The 12,427-nt window shown below is 50.4% G+C and overlaps 1 protein-coding gene across 1 annotated transcript in view; it reads right to left on the minus strand.

The window, feature by feature from the left end:
- Nucleotides 1-221: 221 nt before the first annotated feature.
- Nucleotides 222-12,427, minus strand: part of LOC139083091 (uncharacterized) — a 130,852-nt gene continuing 118,646 nt past the window's right edge. Inside the window, exons 11-12 of the transcript XR_011539654.1 lie at nt 3,432-3,547; nt 222-2,716 (exon numbers count right to left, since the gene is read on the minus strand). The gene's annotated coding sequence lies outside the window, so the exon portion shown is untranslated. The remainder of the gene's footprint in view (nt 2,717-3,431; nt 3,548-12,427) is intronic.

The raw sequence follows: 12,427 nt of genomic DNA on the forward strand, positions 1-12,427 counted from the left end.
CTGAGTGTGACTCGAGGTCATCGTTTCAACCTCAGGGACAACTGCCCCTGACTACATCGTGGATGCAGATGATGTGGATGCAGATGTCGTGGACGCAGACGTCTGTGGACGTAGACGTCGCGGATGCAGATGTCTGTGCCACCCGCCTCGGGGACTATTGGGAAACACAGGAGACAAGGCTGAAGGTATACCGCCTCCAGGAAAGCAGTTAACGATATCAATTTTTTTACTTGTTTGCTCTTTAATTTTAAAAAGGAATGCGTCATACTTGGTGATAATATTGTACATGAAAGTGTTAACTGCAGCCGGATGGAAGAAAACCAAAAGAGCAAACTTGAACTGGAATAAAAAAAATCTGTACCTCTGTCCTTAGCAAGAATATTCCCACACCATTCCCCAAAGCTATCATCTATCCATTACTTAAAATTCTACAGAAAAAATTTGACCACTGTCTATGAAAAGGTAGAGAATTATTATTAAAACATATAACTGGTGATATTGAAAACAATCAAGGAGTAAGTAGTTGTGACAACTGTGGGCGCTCGGGCTGGCCTGCCTGCCTTCAAACCCGGCTCCTCCGCTTCCTAGTCTGATGTGGGCAAAGTTTCTGAAATTCTCTAAGTGTTTATTTCCCCGCCTGTAGTCAATGTATAGCCTCCACTTGATAATTTAGTGACATCCCTTAACACAATGCTCTTGGTACATGTTCACTGCCATCATTATTGTTTACACCTTGCATCTCGATGTGTGGCACATTTGTGAGGTTCCTTCACAATGGTGATGTAGGACCTGATGGACAATAGAGTTATTAGATGGATTCCTGGTTGGTTGAACAGTAAATACACTCCAAAGGGGACCTGGATTTGAACCCTTCTGGAGAAAAGTGGTATATGGCCAGATTTTGCATTAGTCCATGTTCCACCTTGGTGTTTTTGTGAATTGACCAGATGAAGATACAGAAGGCATGCCCTTGACGGAAGGAAATTCCTCCTCCAAGCTGGAAGGTCACATTCTTCAATGGGGAGCACATTTAAGGAGAAGTGTGGGATGCTTGCTTTGCAGTCCTCAAACGCTGATCCAACCCTGGCAATCAATGAGAAAAGATACGGCAGCCAGATCAGCCTCAAATTTTAAAATAAAATATGTTCAACCAAACTGCAGATGACACACACCAAGTTAGGGGAGACAGCAATAAAACCCACGGTGAGTCCAGATTCCGCTCCAGCTCAAAATCTGAGACGGGCGCCCGAGGACTTGCCTGCAACTCAACCAGAAGGGATGTGAAAATCCTGCTCTCGGGCTTGATAAGTCAATTCCACCCACTGGGGTCAAGAAACCTAGTTTTACCACAAACAAAATCTGAGGTTCTTAGCTGAACGACAAATTCAAGGAACCTACGTATTGTAAAACACATTGCATAATGGAAGGTTGCTTAAAATACATACGATCAGCTTCCATAAGTAAAAGTTCAGATAAACCCAAGAAATAAAGCCACTACTCCTTTCCCTAGATTGACATCCACGCTCAGATCTGAACGCCTTATTTTAAAGGAGCCGATGAGCAGCCGGATGGGTCCAGGGCGGAACAATGAGAGGAGAGCAGTGAAACCCTGCGTTCACCCGGTCACTTGACGACAAGTGTTTATTATGCCCAAGGACGTGTGGAGTCTGTGCTGGCGTATCACACAGATTTCCTCGGTTTATTTTCAGAACAATCTTATGAGATGGGATTTTTGTGTCTGTTCTACAAGTGAGAAAATACGGGCTTATTATCACTCAAAATGCTAACAAATGTGTGTCCAAGCTCTTGCAGCTAGAACGTGGCCCAGCCCCAAGTCTGACTCCAAAATCCAGTTACTTCCATTGTGCAGAGTATTCCCAGCCAACGAGGATGGCGGCAGGAAACTGGGAAGAGGACACGGGGGAACCGAGAGTCACACGGACTTTCTCCAAAATTCCCAGGCGCCTTCTGTGTAGCTCCAAGAGAAAGAACCAGAAGAACTATGAAGCAGAAATAAAAGAAGACAAATTTGGGAGCAATATGAGCAAACACAGCGACTCGTCCCCAAGCAGGCAGTGCCCGTCACGGGAGGGGCGGGAGCAGAAGTGGCCACTCGCCCAAGTTGTCATAGATGTGACCCTGTCTTACATGCAACTCTAGGCTGTATGACTTCCCAGATCCCCTCCCACTCTCCTGGTTTGTCCCAGATGTCACAGACTACGAGGGACAGTGTCTCTTTCACCTTCGCATGGCCAGCACACGGCCTAGAACCTAAGAGGTGTGCCATCGAGCCTTTGCAATGAGTGAATGAGTTGGATGATTGGAAATGTGACTTTGTTATCCATGGGGACTGTTCACGTACTGGGAAAGGAAGCAATTTTTTGTACAATATTATTTTACAGATTTTTAAAAAAGCAATAGTCATAACAGCATTTTCTTTTAAAAGCTATGTTTTTCCATTTAACCACGTTCTTTTGCCTGAAATTCTATTAGAAAATGCCCCTTTGAGTCAACCTTCCTCGCATTGTGTTACAATACACGTTGGTACCACTGTAAGTTTTCCCTCTCGATGAGTTCTTGGAAAGAACCAACGAGACTTTCACAGGGACGGTCCCCAAGACGGACGGATCAGCCGGCGCCCCTGCAGGAGGAAGACCCAGCATTCTGAGGCACAGAGAAGTGGACGAGGCCCTCTTCATGTGTTTAGTTTGGGGTCCTGAAAAGACAAGAAAGAAATGATGCCCAGATGGGGGCCAGGAGCTGGGCCTGAGGCAAATTCCTCCCCCTGACAATTCTGCTTTCTCTCCAGCCGTCTCTCCTTGCCTGGCCCCACATCCTGGACACACAGAGCCTTCCACAGTCCTCCCCAGTCCTTCATTTCTTTGTCGCCTGCGTATTTCTGACTCCTCCAAGAGAAGAAGGAATGCTTCATAGAGGGCCACTGAGGAAGGCGGAGAGGGCCGATTTGGGGTGAGGGGGTCAGGGGGAGCAGGGGAGGGCTGCTTCCACTTTGCACGAACATCTGGCCCTGACTTTTCTCAAGAGACCAGCGGCCTGGGGTTCAGCAGTTCAGGTCCCGGGTGCGGACATGGCACCGCTTGGCAAAAGCCATGCTGTGGTAGGCGTCCCACGTATAAAATAGAGGAAGATGGGCACGGATGTTAGCTCAGGGGCAGTCTTCCTCAGCAAAAAGAGGAGGATTGGCAACAGTTAGCTCAGGGCTAATCTTCCTCAAGAAATAAATAAATAAAAATAAAGAGACCCTGGGGGAGGTGGCACAGCCCCTCCCATCATAGAACACATTGTCATGGGACGTATTCCATAACCATCAGAGGAAAGAGTCCTAAGATCCGAAAATGGAGAGCTTGGACAGTAAGTGGCTGCTCATTCCCCAGACCTGGATTTCAACGGTAGATGCGTCCAGTACTTACAACGAGCAGAGGTGACACTGCTAAGATTGCTAGGACAGAAGGAAAACTCGGGCATCGCAGGAAGGCTGCAGAGAGACCATCAGCATCTGAGCATCAAGACGAGTGGATGGCATTTCCTGAAAACAAAGGGTGAGTGGCACAGGTGGAGTGCCTGCATACAGCAAAACTCGTCTAGCTTTCACACACGCATTGAGAGCCTGCTGCTTCCTAGGTCTGCTCTCCTGTAGGCGGTAAGAGAGGCCCCGCCCTCCCGCACCCAGGGGAGACGGCGGTGGACGTGCTTTCCCCGAGCGTGATAAATGCTGTGACAGAGATGCTGTGGGATCACTGAGAAGAGACAGCCTGAAGCTGGGGTGGTGCGGGAAGACGGGAGAAAGGATAATGCTCCACCATGGGAGATAACGTCTCAGGTGGAAACAGATCACTCTAACAGCAGCTACTGGTGTTGAGGGCTTCCTAAGTGTGAGTCCAGAGAGACTAACCCACCTCCCTAAAGTCTCACATCTAAGAAGTGGAGACTTGACCTGGAAAACCAGGCCAAAGTCGAGCCTCCTGCCCCCGTGCTGCCCCCAGCCAGGCGCAGACAGGGCGGGATGGAGCCCCCTCGCCACTCCCACCCACGGGGTCTTGCTTGTTCTCAGGGTGCTGGGTGCACTTCAGACGGGAGGGAAGTCGAGCTGCTTGGAGGTGGAAATGTGGTGTCTGGGAAGGGATGACGGTTAATGCGGCCCTGTCTGAAGGATGCGGAGAAGACCAACACAGACTCTCCGAGATCCCAGCATCATTGGCCGAGGGGATAAAGGAGCTGGGCTCAGCAGGATCCCGACTGAAGAAACGACCCTGGAGGGAGTACCAGGTGTGGGACTCAGGTTTGGTTCAGGCCACAGCAACACCCAGGGAAGTCCCATTGGGAGTGGGTACCACAATAACACCCAAACCACAGGAAACACTGGGGAGGTGATGCTGAGGGACCAGCGACTTTTCTATAAAGAGCTCAGGAAAAGAACAAGCCCGATAGCTCGCGGTAGAGAAGTACTGCGGCCCCCCATACCTGGACGGGCTTCAAGCAGCAGGACCGCATATCAGGGGTGGGGACGGGGCAAGCTGGGGGCCCGCAGGGCAATGACCCACAGAGCTGGAGCTTCTTGTACGTGTCTGCTGCCTAGACGAGGGTTTGGGGAACTCTGGGGCTGAGCCTGCAGGAGAAGAAATTCGTGACTCCAGCCAGAGGGGACGGTGACAGTAGGACTCACTGAGGCATCCATGCTCCCACAAAATTAATGACTCAGTCCCAGGACAAAAAAGAGGGACCTAGGAGAAACCTGATGAGTATTTATTAATTTAATGTAATTTGAAAAGGCACATTTGTGCGGCCCTTTCTACAACAACCCTGATAAATAGGTGAAGAATTTTGCTCTACAAGATGTCCCCTCTCTGTTTCTTTACATAACTTTCCAAGCATCACTGAGCATCTGCTGTAGCCTGTTAATTACCCATCAAAGGAATCGGGCGAGAGCTTTTTAATGTGCTGGTAGCTGATGTTTGAAAATCAATCAGAAATTAGGGTAGGATTTCCTTCTCTGAGATGGTGGCATAAGTCGATAAAGAAATGGGTTTAGAGTTGGAAGACTCCATTTTCAGGCAACTTTTATGAGGGCAACATTTCCAGGAAGTCAAAACTTGAGTCATAAAATGGCATCTAAAACTAGAAAATTCCCAGCTGAGGCCTCCAGTTCCAACGGACTCTCCACGCATCTTCTCAGACAGGCACAGTTGGCAAGGTCGTTTGGAGAGGCAGCAAATGACCACAGAAGGAGCAGGAAAGCACCAAGTAACCTCTGCTACAGCGGAAAATCTCTCCAGGCTACAGAGTGCTTTAACCCCCCCGTCCCACCCCAGGGGCCAGAGTCACCAGAGCCCTCCCCGCCAACGGAAGGAGTTCCCACAGGAAACCCTCCAACAGCTCTGGATGCCCTGGGCCGGGCCCCGAGTGTGGTGTGGACCCCGTGCTTTGCCTGCTGAGCCCCAGGGCGGCGGGTTTGCCGTGTGGGTCTTAGGTGGGACACTCCTGCCTCGGCTGCCATCCGACCCTGGCCGCCTCCCATCAGTGTCCTCAGGGCAAAGCATGAGCAAAGAAGGGGGTCCCTGTGGGTGCTCTTCCTCTCCCGCCCACCTAGCCCCCTGCCTCCATCCTTACTTCCCACACCGAATTAGGGTCGGCTCTGGATCAGGCCATCAACCAGGCCAGCGACCCACTCGTGGTCAGAGTCCCTATCACAGCGGGCACTATGCTCGACAGAGATGAAATCAGGGACTCCATGTGGAATTTTATTTTATCTCATTTTTAATAAGAATTGTACATACTTAAGGTGTACAATATGATGATCTGATATAATATACATAGTGCAAGGATCACATTTCATCTCCTCACATAGTTGCCTTGTGTGCGTCATCTACTCTCTCAGCAAATCTCCCGTATTCAGTGCCGCTCCTTAAGTACAGTCCTCGTGCTGTGCACTGGGTCTCTGGCCTTACTCATCCCCCGTAACCACCGCTCTGTGCCCTTTGGCCAGCATCTCTCTGCTTCCCCCAACCCCACCTTGGGAACCGCCACTCTGTTCTCCGCTTCTGTGTATTTGACTTTGTAGATTCCACATGTAACAGAGATCATGGAGTTTTTTCTTTCTGTGTCTGGCTTGTTTTATGTAGTATAACGTCCTCCAGCTTCATGCATGTGGCCACAAATGGCTGGATCCCTTTTTAAAGACTGAATAATATTTCACACACTCTGTCATTTTTAATTTCTAGCCTTTTAGTGTGGCAAACCCTGTTTTACTTTCAATTAAACACTGGTAATTTGGAGTATCTGGCAGTAGTTAGGAAATAATTCTGTAAATGAGTTTTGAATTCACTATATATGGCTCATTCCTCATCTGTAATGTGCCCCCAAAAGCACCTTCATTTCCCAGATACTGTGATGCAGAATAAAGTTTTCATCATTAGGTGCAGACAGATAGATAGACAGACAGATGTATATATATCTCACAATTTATCTGTTCATCTGTTGACAGGCACTTACGTTGCTTCCATGTCTTGGCTGTTGTGACAGTGCTGCAATGATCATGGGGGTACAGAGATCTCTTCAAGGTACTGACTTCGCTTCCTTTGGGTATATACCCAGAGGAAAAATTTCTGGATCACATGGTAGTTCTGCGTTGAGGTTTTTGAGGAACCTCCATGCTGTTTTCTGTAGTAGCTGCACCCATTTACATTCCCTCCAACAGCGCACGAGGGCTCCCTTTTCTCCACGCTCTCGCCAACACTTGTTGTCTCTTGTCTGTTTGATAAAAGCCATCCCAACAGGTGTGAGGTGATGTCTCATTGTGGTCTGGATTTCCATTTCCCTCATGTTTATGTCCAAGAAGGTAATTATGAATGCAAAGCAGCCTTATCCTAGCGAATATCCAGACCACGGATGCTGAGAGTCGAGAAGAAAAGAGTGGGGACTGAGGACACTGGGGGAGAAGTCCAAGGGCTGGGGAGGAGTAACGCCTCAAAGGATGGGCAGAATGGCAGCATCACAGAGGCGGGCTGAGGCCAAGCATCATGAAGAGAGGGAAGGAAACCAAAGCACAGACGCAGAAAAGCAACGGCATCTCGAGCACTAGTCACAGGGGTCTGCTGGGCTCTTGGGTCCTCCTCTGACTGTGTCCTGTGCATTTTCAGAGATGGTAGCTATGCTAGTCTCAAAACTTGAGAATTACTCACTAGAGCAAAGTTTCATGTCCTGGAAGTCCAGCTGTCACATCGTGGGACAAGTGCTGTTGAACAGAGAAACGACCCAGGATGAGTGGCGGCCAGAGGAAGAAGAGTCTCTGACAGTCCATGAAGTGGTCAGATGGCACCAAAGAGCTGAGAGTCGATGCCCCACCTGCACACACGTTCTGAACCATAATCACTGCAAGCCAGTCTAGCGTGCCTTGAGCCTCGGGGAACACGGGGTCCGAGGGCCACTGGGTCAGGTAATCACACGGTCGCTTCATTGCTTGACTGGGTTGGTTGTATTTCTTAGAGAGATTTCTGCAAGAGAAGCGTCATAACCAGCTGCAGAGACGTCAAAAGCCCTCAGAAAAAGGATCCGTCACGGGAATTATTGTCAGGCCACCATTTTTATTGCCTGGTAAGAAGCACAAACACTGCTGAGAACGTAAGAGCTTCTGGGAGCTTCCCACGTCATCCTAGGGGCCACGGCCCACGGCCCACGAAGGCTTGGGAGCAGTTCTGCCTCCTGAGCGCAAGGTGGAAAATGTTGGACTTCAGGTCCAGTTTGGGATTCTATGCGTCATTCTGCACCATTAGCCCTAAACTTTAACATTGGTTTTTCTAAACAGACAGACAGAAGCACACACAGAAGTCCAGCTGTTGTTGTCATTGCTGATGTTGTCCTTGTCGTTTTGGTTTATTTGTATTTCTCTTAGCTCAAAGGCAGATGTCGATTTTGGTGGAAAAATAAAGTTTGACCACATGTAGGAAGCACAAGCCATTATTCCAATTACATTATTTTAATGAGAAATTCTATTTTTGTTAATTAAAATATGTGGAAATCTAGAAAGGACATTTCTAAATATCACCATGGCTAATTTCCGATCAATAGCAGGCCTTTTGGCAAGAACTTGTTGTTAGCTATTAAGGAAATGAGGTCGGGGTAAGAGGTGGCATTTCAAGGTACTCTGTACTGGCGACAAAGTGATGAAGAAAAGGCCCAGTCCTCAGGCACAAATTCCTGAACCGAATTTCAGTATCTCCCGGATTTCTTCCTTCCACCAGGAGCAGGGTCCTCCTCCAGCGACTACTGATCTTGAGAAAATCCTGCCACAGGCCCCCTCAAGTGTTAGACCCTCTGCTGCAGGGGCCCTCCGGCCCCAGTCTCCAACTCTCTCCTCCATTTTCAGACCCTCCTTCCGACCCTCGGACCCAGATGTGCTTCCTGATCCTTCTCTGCTACCTGGCCTTCTTGGTGACAGATCTGGCCTCCTTCAGACAGCGCTGACCTCTCCTGGCCGTTGCTCCTTGCCTGAGGCCAGCCTCCGGGAGATGCACCACCTTCAGTGGGAACCACTGCCCCACACCCAACACAAAGGCCAGTTGCCCTGATTGGCACCTAAACTAGCCAGACGTGCCTCAGCTGTTCGCAAACAACTTCTGTTTGTGGATGTCTTTTGCATTCATAGTTTTTCTCCCTTTCTTTGAACCAGCTCGGGCATTATTAAGAGGTTTTTAAATAATATGCTAGTATAGTAGGGAAAAAGCAACAAGCAAAACTGTTCCCAGTGGCAGTCCCAAAATATTGTTCCACTGACCTACCTCTCCTGCTCCAGTTTGCCACCCCAAAAGAGAGCTCATAAAAGGAAAGTAGAACCCAGATCCCTTTGTATCAGACATCAAACAGGCACTGTCATTTTTTTCTCGAATTTGCATGACTATATTATTAATTAATTAAGCACTCCACAAATATTTTAATTAAGTGCCTTCTCTGTTGCCAGGTATTATTCTATGCATCTCATCCCAGAAGCCAGGAAGGGACTGGGAAAATCCCTTACCAGGGTAATCGTTGCTAATAGCGAGTCATTCCCGGGAATGTGTGAGCTCCTTGGGGAGGCGCATTAATACCTTCTGTTGCGTTACTATTTAAGGAACCCCATCAGGAAGGATCTGGTTTCAAGTCTGCGGTCCTCAGTGACGGGGAGGAGAGGAAGCAGCCGGCAGCAGAGAAGGGCTGGTGAGGAAGATCAACCTGCAGTCTCTCCCCGAGGCCGCTTTGTTGTCACCGGCTGCGTGGGATCCCAGGTTCTCCAGGAATCCGTCTCGTGCAGTCTGAGAAGCAGCCTCCCATTGCCCACACCTGGGGCAGGACCCTCGAGGACACAGGGCCAGGCCAGGGCTTCTCCCAAGGGCGCTTCCGAAGACCCCAGGGAATCTGCTCTGAGCTCGAAGCCAGGCAGCAGGCTTCCCACCGCGCCACCCGCTCCCCGTGCGCTGCTGGGCAGCCATTTAGCCCTCCCTTCCCCTCCGTTTCCTTGCTGAAAAATTAGGGTAAAAATGCCTGTCCTGGGATTGTCGTGAGACGCGAGTTAGATGATAGCAGTGAAAGTGCTTTTGTGAACCTAGAAGCACCACCCGGGTGGAAGGCGCCAGAACCACTGTCAAGCCATTCTGGGCGCTGGAGGCTGCAATGATGTTGGGAAGCGGCCCCAGCCTGGAGCCACAGATCGTAATTTCCCAGTGGGACCAGGGAGTGGGATAAGGGAGAAGACGCAGAATTCCAGAAATGCCCCCAGGAAGCTGGTGCGGTTCAGGAAAGGCCGTGGGTGGCAGGATTCAAGACTTGGACGTAGCTGAGCTGAGAGATTTCAAGCCTGCCTGGCCACGGAGATAGGGTGGGGCCCAGGTTTGGGATCACGTGTGTTGGAATCATTGTTGGACAAGAATATCAATTTCTTCATTAACAGAAAAACTACTGAATGCATGATAGATTGTGAAGATTAAATGGGATTATCAACATACCTGAGCATAGTGTACCCAGTAGGTACTTGGTAACTGGTGGCTTTTTCCCCTCACACCACTCCCTGGGGGCCGTGTGCAGACATGAAATTAGGTATTTTATAATTTCGTTCTCCAAAGAACGAGGGTCTGCTGACCACTGGCAGGACATTTCCCACAGAACTGCACGATTACACACTTGAACGGCTGCTTTCGTGCAAATTCAGTGTAGACCAATGAAATACACCACACTCAGGCCACTTCTCCAAACTTGTCACCGGCCACCTCAGGCTCCTGTAGCAGCAGCAAAGTCACTCACAAACATGGTTCCCAGGGTCACCAGCTCCGAGTCAGTACTGGCATCTTTTCTGCTGTGTTCTCAGATGTGGAATTTACGAGCAGCTGAGCCAGAAGCAGCCGTGCACAGTACCGTCCAGGCCGACTCGCCTTCTGATGCAGGAGGAAACTGGGGCGCCGTCTGAGAAGACCAGACCCCCCGTGGCTCCTCCCTGGGCACATCAACGCGCATGTCAGGACGTCAGGTTCCTTCCTGGAAGAAGATTGATGGAGACGGATGACAGCTTCATGTCTGCTTCACGTCTGACACCCACCTTGTCTTTCCAACCCTCTTCCTATGACGTGTTGGCAGCGTCTGCACATGAGGCCTCCTCAACCCCACACGTGAACGTCTCTTCCCAGCAGGGTCTGCTTCCTCTCATGGTCCCCCTTCCCACTCCACCTGACTGTCCACACCCCAGGCCGGCTCCAGGCCCATCCCTGGACTTGGGGTTGCTGCTCTGGGTGGATGTCTTTCACCTTCTTAGTGTGAGGACCACACTGATTCTCACCTCTCCCTCCCAGCTTCTCGAGGAGTCCTGGGCGCACAGGTGATGCTCATTACACAAACGCTTGACTAAATAGAGTTCATCCCCTGTCTACACTGGCATTTGTCTCTCAACTTTCCACACCAGTTTCAATCCAGGCTTGCACCCTGAAAGTGACGACAGCATGCAATGATAGTGACATTGGGGACATTAGCTGAGTGTCACCACCCTGCCAGCCCTGGGCTAGCAGTTTTATACACTAACCAATTAAGGCTTCACAACTAACTCCGTGAGGTGGGTATTTTTTGCAAATCGCAGATGAGAAAACTGAAGCACAGAGAGACTAAGAAACGTGCCTACGGCCCCGCAGCTGATGGTGGCAGAGCCGGGACTAACACAGCCCCGACGCCAGCGCCTGGTCCACGGATGCATCTCCTGTCAGGTATCTAACCAACAGCAAAGGAGGCCAAACTCAGCCTGCACTTCTGCTGACTCTGGGGAGCGCGGCTGGTGGCAGAGCAGGTGGGGAACATGTTTATTGGGAACAGGAGGCACTGGGAGGAGAGGAGGCGGTGGGTCTGGCTCTTCCCCCTCAACAGCCGAGTGGAAGACATTTGATCTCTCTGGGCTTCAGCGCCTCGTCTGTGAAACGAGAAGTGCGGACAAGAGTAACCGCCGAGGACTAGGTGGTGTCCTGCATCTCCTGAAACCGCAGGTGTGGACAACCGAGTACCCCTCCGCGCTCTCCGCTAAGGACCTGACATCCGTTGGGCTGAGCAAAGAAACTGAGGTTGGAATGACAAATATAGTATTTGTTCCCAGAGAAGGAAGCCATGGAAGCAGGCCACTGCCATCTCACTGATGCAGGGACGCAGGACAATCGCGGCACCCAAATCGAGACAGGACTGGTGGGGCCGGGAGGGCAGCACAGGCCTCTTCCCTCCCAGGACGCCATCTCCTCCTCACTCCCGTGAGTGGCCCCTTCTTGCCTGCCTCTGAAGGCGTCCCTTTCAGGGCACGAGCCACCTGGAGGAAGCACGGGAAGAATGAGAGTGCCGATGCAACGCAGTCCAGCATTTCCTGGAGCTTTTATTCCAAGGGACGAATTGCCCCCGAGCCACTGACTGCAATGGCACCAGGGCATACTACACACTTGGCTTAGGAGGCACAGCAGAAATTTCTTCCAGCTTTGCTCCCAGCACTGACTGTGGCAACACTCCTAGTTACACCTGTGTGAGGACAAGGTCACCAGAGGAGAGAGGGCACAGCCGCAGGCCCTTCGCCAGACCCCTCGCCCGATCTATCAGTTCTCGGTTCAGGCACAGAGTGTCGGAGCCGGAAGGGCCGCTGGAGACATGTGGTCGCGTTTCTTCACTTTACAGAGAAAGACGAGACCAGGAGCGGTTTGAGTATTGGCCCAAGGTCACGTGTCAATTAGCAGGAAGGTCTGCACGACCACCGAAGCCCCTAATTCTTATTTCTGTGCTCCTGTGGCTTTCTGTGGTCTCTGGCTGCTGCACCCCTGGGAGGGACGCGAGCCGCATTTTACAAAAGGAGAAATGAATTCGTGAGCACAATAAAAATAAACACATAAAGTGATTCCCAAGTTTGACATTACCGGTAACTTCAAAG

Source organism: Equus przewalskii, chromosome 4 (genome assembly GCF_037783145.1).
Source record: "Equus przewalskii isolate Varuska chromosome 4, EquPr2, whole genome shotgun sequence".
In the NCBI taxonomy this organism is placed as follows: domain Eukaryota; kingdom Metazoa; phylum Chordata; class Mammalia; order Perissodactyla; family Equidae; genus Equus; species Equus przewalskii.